General features: G+C 36.7%; 1 pseudogene across 1 annotated transcript; it reads right to left on the bottom strand.

Annotated features, from left to right (window-relative positions):
• Positions 1-6,352: 6,352 nt before the first annotated feature.
• On the bottom strand, positions 6,353-7,495 carry LOC306638889 (olfactory receptor 1165-like; annotated as a pseudogene). The gene has a single exon. The product of its transcript is annotated as an olfactory receptor 1165-like (transcript).
• Positions 7,496-10,015: the final 2,520 nt, after the last annotated feature.

The following is a 10,015-nucleotide window of genomic DNA, read 5'->3' as shown; positions in this document are numbered from 1 at the left end:
TCTCACTGGGGGGCCTGCTCTGAGAAGCTAGCCTGGAAAGGCACTTCCCGCCAGAGAGGGCCGGGCTGCGGGCTGCTTGGGGAAGTCCCTGGCTGCCCTGTCCTGGTCCCTGAAGCAACCTGCGAGCAGGAACTTGCCTCCCTGGTTCAGGGACTTGGAGCTGGTTCTGTGCAGAAAGGCTCTCACTGGGGGCCTGCTCCAAGATGCTGGAGAATCTGTCCCTGTGGTAGGAGCCCACCACCGGAGTGCACAGGGCTGCCTGGGGAAGACTCTAGCTGCCCTACCCTACTCTAATAAGCCATCTGAATTCGGGCCTGCAGGCCAGGCATCACTTCACCGGGTGGGGGAGACTCACCCCGTGGCTCTATTTTCGTCCGAGTCTCTCAATGCCTCCCCTTCTTGAATCTTGGGTTCTGGAGTTACTGGAGATGCAGTCACCCTCTAGTCCACCATCTTGGATCACCCCGTGGAAAAAGCCTGCGTCCGGGGGGGCGAGGGGCAGGTCCACCTGGAGAGGTCTCTGGCTGCCTTGCCCTGGTCCCAGAGGCTGCTTGCGGGCTGGAGGTCTCCGCTGGCTTGGGGACTTGTGGCTGGCTCTGTGTAGAAAGCTCTCACTGGGCAGTCTGCTCCAAGAAGCTAGCCTGGAAAGGCGCTTCCCGCCTGATATGCAGGTTTTGCTTAGGAAATCTGGGTATATGGTTTTCACTTCTTTTCATCATCCAATATGTGGTTTTCTTTTGGTTTTAATTCATAATTTAAATAAACTATGAGCATGCTTTTAGATTCCAAAACCCACTCACTGGCTCTATTAATAATGAAGCAGGACATGTATCACATAAACAGATGGGAAGTACAGGTCTTAACTGTGGATTAGATGTTCTCTGCTTCAGTTAAAATGTAGAAATATCTCAATGAGATTCTGTATAATTGATGATAAGATTTATTTAAAAGAAAGATGTCATCTGGCAAGGTGGCTCACATCCATATAACCAACTCTGGAGGCAGAGGGATGAGGATTGCACGTTGGAGACAAGTCATGGTAACTTCGGGAGACCCTGTCTCAAAATGAAAAGTGAAAACTTCACTGTAGGTCAGTGGTAGATCGCCTTTGAAGAAAGATGTCATGCAACCAATAGAAAATGGACTTGGTTATACTATGTGTCATTTTCATTCCCACAGCAAATACAGAAAATAAGTAAATAAATAAATGACAGTTTACAAAAATATATATATACATGTAGCTGGGTGGGGTGGCTCACACCTATAATCCAACAGTTCAGGAGGCTAAGGCAGGAGGATCAAGAGTTCAAATCAACCTCAGCAAAAGCGAGGTGCTAAGCAACTCAGTGAGGCCCTATCTCTAAATAAAACACAAAATAGGGCTGGGGATGTGGCTCAGTGGTCAAGTGCCCCTGTGAGACCCTATCTCTAAATAAAACACAAAATAGGGCAGGGGATGTGGCTCAGTGGTCAAGTGCCCCTGTGTTCAATCCCAGGCCTTTCCCTCCCCCAAAAACGAAGAAATATGATCTAGGAAGTATGACTCAAATTATAAGAAAATTTAAATGGACCCAGTCTTATTGATAAAAATATTTTAACAATAGAAAACAATTTTCAAAAGAAAGAAAATATTTGTTTAAGAAGTAGATTCGTCCCCAGTGAAAAGGACGCTAATGAAATAAAATATGAAAGTAGACAAGGATAATAAATCTAGTACACTCAGTCTCCAGAATATGTGGTCCATACCTTCTTGGAATTTCAATAAATTTTCCATGATAATAATAATTATCAATCAATTAGTGTTAACTTACACACCACTAAATCCAAACAGATTGAGATTGTAAAGACATGTGATATTAATATTTTCAGAAACTATTCCTTTAAAAATATAACAGCAATCCATGTAGTTCTTCAGTCAAAACGATAAGAAGTGACTCGATTTGATAAAGGATATTCACATGAAAACAAAAACTGTGTTTTAGTGAAACATCAAATAATTTTGAAATTATAATGAGATATTATAATCTTTTTCATATTTGATCACATATAAATTTTAAGAGGTATAGCTGGTAATACATACATACATTTAAACAAATGATAGGGAGGGAGATGCTATATAAGTAGATAAATGTATCATCATCAGAAGACATGACTTTTTACACACACAAAAAAACATAAAAATGTAAAGATTAATGTTATACAAATGTTTGAGTGACAAATACTTTACATGCATGAATTTGACCACTATGTTAAATACATGTGTATTGAAAAACACTTCTCTATAAATTTGTAAAATTATACAAAATTAGACATAAAAATTTCAAAAATCTTTAATAAAATATGTACACTCACCTATGCATTTTATAATCTAATACACTGGAAATTAAATTGTAATCTATGGTTGACTGAAAATTAAAATCTGAGGTGATTTTTTAAATATTGCAATATTCAATAAGTGTTGAATATATCTAAATGGTAAGTGTATAAGGCATGTGTTTTGAGATAGTGTTATAGGAAGATTTTTTTCAAGTTTTATTTGGTAGAAAAAAGAAATCTCAGGGAAAACAGGTATCTCCTAATAGGTTAGAGTGAACCTAAGATGTATGGGTATGTTCCCTGTTCTCTATGCTACATGGTGGTCAAGAAACAAAGACAAGAGAAGTTCTTATATTTTATCTCAATGAGCTGTTAATTGAAGGCAATCAAGTGAACTAAAAAAAAATAATAGAAAGCTTCAGTAAATCAAGTTACATTCATGGGTTATTTTTTATCCATACTAAGTCATCTGGAACTATCAAGAAAGAATGTGTTGAGTTATACTAATTTTCATGAATTTGGAGATTTTGAGTCTAATTCCTCACTCCTGCCAGTACCCTGACATATAACTTTCTATTTCTACAAGAGGGAGATTGTTTTCTCTCCACTTGATTTTTTTTACTTAACCATGTTATTTGTTCAGACTCATAAAATTTACCACTGGAGAGTCAATCAGCAACTTGTAATACTTTTTATTGGCAAAGTTTATTGTAACTTTTACTATGAACAAATACAAGTAGGTAAATGGTCCAGGAAAGATGACAGACAGACTTAAGTTGAAGGTAAGCTGAGCGAGTCAGCTCCTTCTCAAGCCAAAACAGTTCAATTCATATCAACAGAACTACCTCGGTCATTGATCTAGTAGTTAAAGACTGCATATTACATTTTTCATCAAAAAGTAGCTGATAATTGAATAACATGTGTGTGTTACCTCAATATTCTTATTTCACTTGAAGATTATAAAATAAATGGGGTGAAAAATAATTGAGACCATTACATTTTTTCACAAATGAAAATGCATCTAAAATTATTCTAGTCAAATTTTCAAAAATGATGGAAAATTGATGCACAATCACATTGACATGAATGGCAAAATTAGGTGACAGATGCATATTTATAAAACATGCTACATTTTCTTGTGCTAGCATGTAGAGAGAAAACATGAATTACAATGCCAGTCAGAATGGCAGTTACCAAGATAAAGTAACAATAAATGTTGGTGAGGATTTGAAAAAAGAAAAAAAAAAGAATGCTTATACATTTCTCGGGGAACTGCAAATTGTTGCAACCACTCTGGAAAGCAGGATAGAGATTCTTCAAAAAACTGGGAATAAAACCACCAACTGATCCAGTTATACCACTCCTCAGTATGCATATGCAAAAAAGCTAAAATAAGCTTACTACAGTGACACAGCCACATCAATGTTCATAGCAGCTCAATCCATAATAGGTAAGCAACTAAACCAACTCAGGTGTCCAATAGATGAATGCATAAAGAAAATGTGGTGTATGTATACACAACTGAATATTGTTTATCCATAAAGAAGAATGCCTCTATGACATTTGCTGGTAAATGGATAGATCTGGAGACTCTCATGCTAATTGAAATAAACCAATCCCATAAAACCAAAGATCAAATGTTCTCTCTGATATGTGTATGCAAACACACAGCATGATAGGGAGAGGGGGGAGAATAGAAGTTCAGTGGATTAGACAAAGGGGAATGAAGGGAAGGGAAGGGGGATAGAATTAGGAAAGACAGTAGGATGAATCTGACATAACTTCCTTGTGTTCATATATAAATACGCCACAGTGAATGTCAACATCTTGTACATCCACTATACTGGAATACTAGTTAGATTAAAATATACTCTTTGTATACAAATGGACCATATAGACTCTACTGGAATTTATAACTAAACAGAACAAAAATAAATACATAAAATGCCAAATAAAATTTGACCACTTAAAAATCTGAAATTTTAAAGATAGGTAAGATTTTGTTTTTGTTTGCCTCCAAAACATTCAATTCCAGCAACCCATGTGGAACTAAATATGAATAATTTTAGAGGTTTCATCTTTTATGATAAGCAGCTCTTTGCTTACTAGTTTTACACTATGTGGCACATGTCCTTATGCAAATTATAATTTTTGATAACACTCCCCAAAACTAATATTTCGCAAGATTTGAATTGAACTTAATGTTGACCTGACAACGACATGGTATAGTAAAACAGAAACCTTTAATATGACATCTAAATCAAATATTTGATATAAGTCTTCTGAGATTTTAAGCAAGATAATTCTAGTTTTTGAAAGTTATTGTACTAAAGAGTAGGGCGAACAGACATCAGGATCCTGCTTGGAGATTTGTTACAGATTCATGTGCTGATTTGTTGTTGAACAATAGCCCTACTAGTCTCAGAAGTAATTGGTATCGCTAAAGTTATGATGTAACAATGGGTTTTGGTAATCTTCCAGATGACTCAATTCACATCTTGCTCCTGAGGCTATAGATGGTGGGCAGAGCATGGGGTGGCCACTCTATGATAGGCAGGCCACTTTGGCAACAAGTCATTGCATTTTAGAAGTAAGAACACAGCAAAGAAAAGGACTGTGCCATGAACATAGCAATGACAGTATGATAAAAACTCATGTAGAGGAGGTTTGTAACACCCCCAGTTGAAGGCATTTTCATGATCAAAATGAAACATGGGGCACACAATGATCAAAAGCCTGCATATTTCATTAGAAAAGGCAAATGCAAAAGTACTGTTCTGCATTATCTAGGGGACAGAGGAGGAAAAGCATCAACAGGACTATGTTCACAAAGTTATATGTCAACATAGTTGCACCAAAGACAAAGTCAACCACAAGTACATGGATAATAAGGAACTGATGAAAGCCCTAGAGTATGTCACAGTGGATGGAAAGGTGAGAGCTTTAGAACATTGCAACTGTGTGGAAAGGAGGGTTACAAACTGCTGTAAACCACTTTTAACACACCACTGCTGGTATGAATATATCTGCCCCCCAAGAGAATGCACACAAAGAATTGCTCAATGCATCCTGGGAAGGACATGATTTCTTCTTCTACAAACAAGTTTTCTAACAATTTGGAAATAACTCAAATTAGATTAACAGAAATCAACAGAAGGCAGACTTTCAGAACAATGTTCATAGAAGCATTTACAATAAAAGACTAAAAAGGAAACAATGCCAAATAAAAATAAACAGTAGTGTGAATAAGCTAATTATGGGAGATTCATTTGATGGAACACAATTCAGCAATAAAAAAATAAAGCGTATTTACAATTTATGACTTAAACACAGTTGTGAACAAAATCCTTAAAAATGATGTCAGATAAAATGGAATGTCTATGTTAAGATTTAGTTTAAATGCATTTCAAATGCAGAAAAAAATTAAAGGTACATGTTCAAAATCCATATGTACAGATTGTAACTGTAAAGAGAAAGATTATGGATACCACAATCTCCAGGCAGAGCAAACAAAGGAGGTGGAAGGTGCTTATATGCCAATTAAATAGTGTTGCTTGTGTTCTGCCTTCGCTTTGTTGGAGGTATACACAGAGATCATTATTAAAAAGTTCTCGTGTGTAAGGATGCCACATTGGGAGAGAGAATGACAGAACACTGAAAATGTAGAAAGGAAATGAAGTGTGAGAAGGGGAAGAGAGTGAAGAGGAAGGGAAGGTTGAAATAAAAGATAAATACTTAAGCTCTAAAATATCTACTGCAGACATCATAGAGGACCATGGTTTAGCCTACTACATTTTAGTTGAGGCAAAAGCAGGATTACCTTTCTCTTTTTTCCCCTTCACTCATAAGTGATCATTAAATTATAACTTGATTTGACAATCATATATATATATATATATATATATATATATATCACAATCTCACAAATTCTCTAAACAATGTCATAGCATTATTTGAAGAGACAATTGAAAACAATGCAATGTTGAATTCAAGTTATTTTGAAGTTGGAAGAGAAACACATGTATATGTGTAACTATCATGAGTGAGAAAGCACTTTTAAGTGCACCAACTTTCTCAAGGTCTCCTTAACATCTTTATTTCTTAGGCTGTAGATAAGGGGGTTTAGCATGGGGATGACCATGCTGTACAACACCGTGGCAAATTTGACCAGGAGCAAGGAGCTTTTAGATTTGAGCACACAGTAGAGAAGGAGGATGACCCCATGGCAGAAGCCGATGGCAGCCAGGTGGGAGCCACAGGTGGAGAAGGCTTTTCTGAGGCCACCCTTAGAAGGGATCTTGATGACTGTAATGACTATGACGACATAGGAGGTAAGGATGATCAGCAGGCTGCAAACCTCGATGAACATACAGATGACTAAACACGCCAGCTGGCTGATGGAGGAATCCGAGCAGGATGCGGAGATGATGGCAGAGTACTCACAGCAAAAGTGATTGATGATCCCAGAGCCACAGTAAGATAGTGCCAGGAGAAAATACGTGAGCGTGGAGGAACAGATTCCGCCCCATATGTAACTTCCAGCCACCAGCAGAGCGCACAGCTTTCGCGACATAGCAACCGTGTAGAGCAGGGGGTTACAAACAGCCACAAACCGGTCATAGGCCATCACTGCCAAAATAAATGTTTGTGTAATGACACACGTGCAGCCAAAGAAAAACTGTGCTATGCATCCTTTGAAGGACATGCTTCAGTCCTCCACAATCAAGAGGTCTAAAAGTTTGGGTGCAATTGTGGTGGTATAGCAAAAATCAACAAAGGATAAATGGCTGAGGAAAAAGTACATGGGAGTGTGGAGTTTGGGGTTGATTCTGATAATCAATATCATGCCGAGGTTTTCCAGCACAGAAATTGTGTAGATGGTCAAGAACACCAGGAACAGGGGCACTTGGAGCTTCGGATATTCTGAGAAGCCCAAGAAGACAAAGGTAAAGACTGCACTCTGGTTCCCCTCCTGCATCCAGCTCTTGTTGGAGGAAATCTGAGAGTTCATCCTGAGCAGCTGAAAGAGCAGAGAGACTGGTGTCATGAAAGGAGAGCAGAGGAGCATGTCTCAGGACATCACAGAGCCGAGGTGGCTAAGCACGCCTGCCAGTGGGGATCCTCCCAGCGGGTTTCGCCAGATATTCCTTGTTTTTAATCCAGTCGGGGAAGACAGCAGATAAGCATCCTGCAGCTTCGTTGGTACTGAGCAGTTCTCTATGGATATTTTAGTTTTACTATTCCTAGAAACATCCTGTAATCAAAGTTGCTTAGAATCTCCTTTGGTCATCAGAAACTGATCCATGTTCTCTAATAATATTGACACGCATTTCTCAGTGCTGTTGTTACCCTTTGACCATCTGAAAAAGCTCTAGTATCTAAACAATTTTACCCCTGAGGAAAAATGCTAGGCAGTCTTTTAATTTTCAGAAAATTATCATCTTGTTTATGATGGTATAGTACTTCATTTCACTCCATATGTCTATTTATTTGTCTTTCTGCCAGTCTCTCTCTCTCTCTCTCTCTCTCTCTCTCTTATATATATATATATCTATGTATATAGATATATATATATATCTATATATATTATACTATATATTTATACTATACTATATATACTATATATAGTATACTATATAGTAAAATATAGTAATATATTTTACTATATATAGTAAAATATACATTTTACTATATATATCAAATATTTATTGAATATATATTTATTATATATTTTTAAAATGAAAATATTATATTTCCCAGAAATTCAGACCAGTAAAATGTGCATTAACTAAAACCATAGAAATTATATAATCTCTTGTATACAGAGAAATTATATATATATAAACTACATATAAAACATTGTATATTGAGGCAGTGGGTTCAATCTGCAGTACCACATAAAAATAAATAAAGGTACTGTGTTCATCTACAACTAAAAATAGTTTTTTTAAAAATTCCAATTAACAAAAAGCAACGTTTGATGTTGGATATGAAATACTACTATATAAACATGCAATAAGGATTGAAGATTATGCTAGAGTTTGGGTTCACAAGCAGAAATAATTCTAACATTTTTATACATGAAACCTGGAAAAATATTTAGTCTGAACTGTAAAAAGCAACTTCCATGGACTTTTCTCAGTTATAAAAATCATGACCTGGGCTGGGGATATAGATAAGTTGGTAGAGTGTTTGCCTCGCAAGCACAAGGCCCTGGGTTCAATCCCCAGTACCCAAAAAATAAATAAATAAAAAATAAAAAATAAAAATCATGACCTTCTCGATATTTTACCATGGCTAATTCACCCTACAAACACTGCACCCATATCAAGGGCATGGAGTCATTGGGTTGGCTCATTTTCAACTTCCTGTATTGCTCATGTGGTTGAACAAATAGTTCTTTTCAAATACAGAAATGATTTGCTTTGTTTGGGGAATACTTGCAGATTTGGAAGGCTGAGATATAAATCACTATTTCTATCAGAAATCCCAGAAATGTAGACCAATCTATGAGATCAACACATGATGCAGAACTTGAGTTTCATTTTCATGAGTGTGATATAATTAAACAAGTCAAGCAGTTGAAGTCTGTGGAACAAGATTGGGAACCACGCCAAGGTAGGTGGAAACACAATGATGCTTCTGTGTTAACATCATCAGTAATATTTTCCCTTTGTTTCTTAAAGTTCACATCTGCAGAGTTCGATTTGGGTTTCGTTCTGTCCATTGGGATGTTTTAGAAAAGGACCACCCCTGCACATGGTAAGTCCCCACTTATCTAATTCCAAGAGCGAGTATTTATTGCTCTCACCTTTGCCTGGCTAAGGGTGCCTAGATTACTCGGTGGCTCCTCACAAATCCATGTCTCTAAACTTTTTCATACTAATGTCTGGATTTCCTTTAAACTCTTAATATTGTACTGTGCTTTGACCTTTTGGAATGACAGAGCAACTCTCAAAACTAAAGATATTCTTCCTCAATAAAGCACACTTGAAATCAACTGTGAGTATTAGATAACTTAATTAGATAGCCCTAAGCCTGTTTATTGAGTTTTCTCTAAAGGGACAAATCCAGCACATATGCAACACTTTCATAAGATTTTAGAGCTGAACATTTACACCCACTGTGTATAAAACACTGTCTGAATCTTCAAATCTACCTGACTCTTTCCCCTTTTTTCCCTTCAAGTGTGCTTCCTTTTAATTGGTCATACAATCCTGACATCCTTCTGACAGATTACCAGTATTTCAAATATTGGTAATGATTTTGTTGATTAGTCAAACCTTGTTTAATAGGTCATTTACTGGATCTTCTTAAAAATATGTACACCTTTGTAAAAATCTTAGACTTCAGATCAGATCCCCCTGCTTGGAAATTCTGCCTCAGCAGACTGTGTGCATTTGCTGTGAGAAACTGTTCATGTTCTCTGCACCTCTTCTCCTTATCTATACAAACATAGAATCTGCAAGCATTAGATTATCCTTATTATTATCACTACTGTCACTGCCTCATTTACATGATAAAATGATATATATGGGATATCATAAATTAGAAAATGAAGTTAAAGCATCCAAGGGTGTATTCTACATTGTAGAGATTGTCCCCAGGACTCAGTTTTTTTTTTTTTTTTTTCGATTCTTTGTAAAGATGTCTTTTTAAATTTACTCATAATTTTTAATGAATGAAGAAAAATTCTGTA

The sequence above is a fragment of the Sciurus vulgaris genome (assembly GCF_902686455.1).
Source record: "Sciurus vulgaris genome assembly, chromosome: 11".
Taxonomy (NCBI): Eukaryota; Metazoa; Chordata; class Mammalia; order Rodentia; family Sciuridae; genus Sciurus; species Sciurus vulgaris.
The sequence above is the reverse complement of the archived record's forward strand: the minus strand, read 5'-3'. Positions and strand labels throughout refer to the sequence as shown.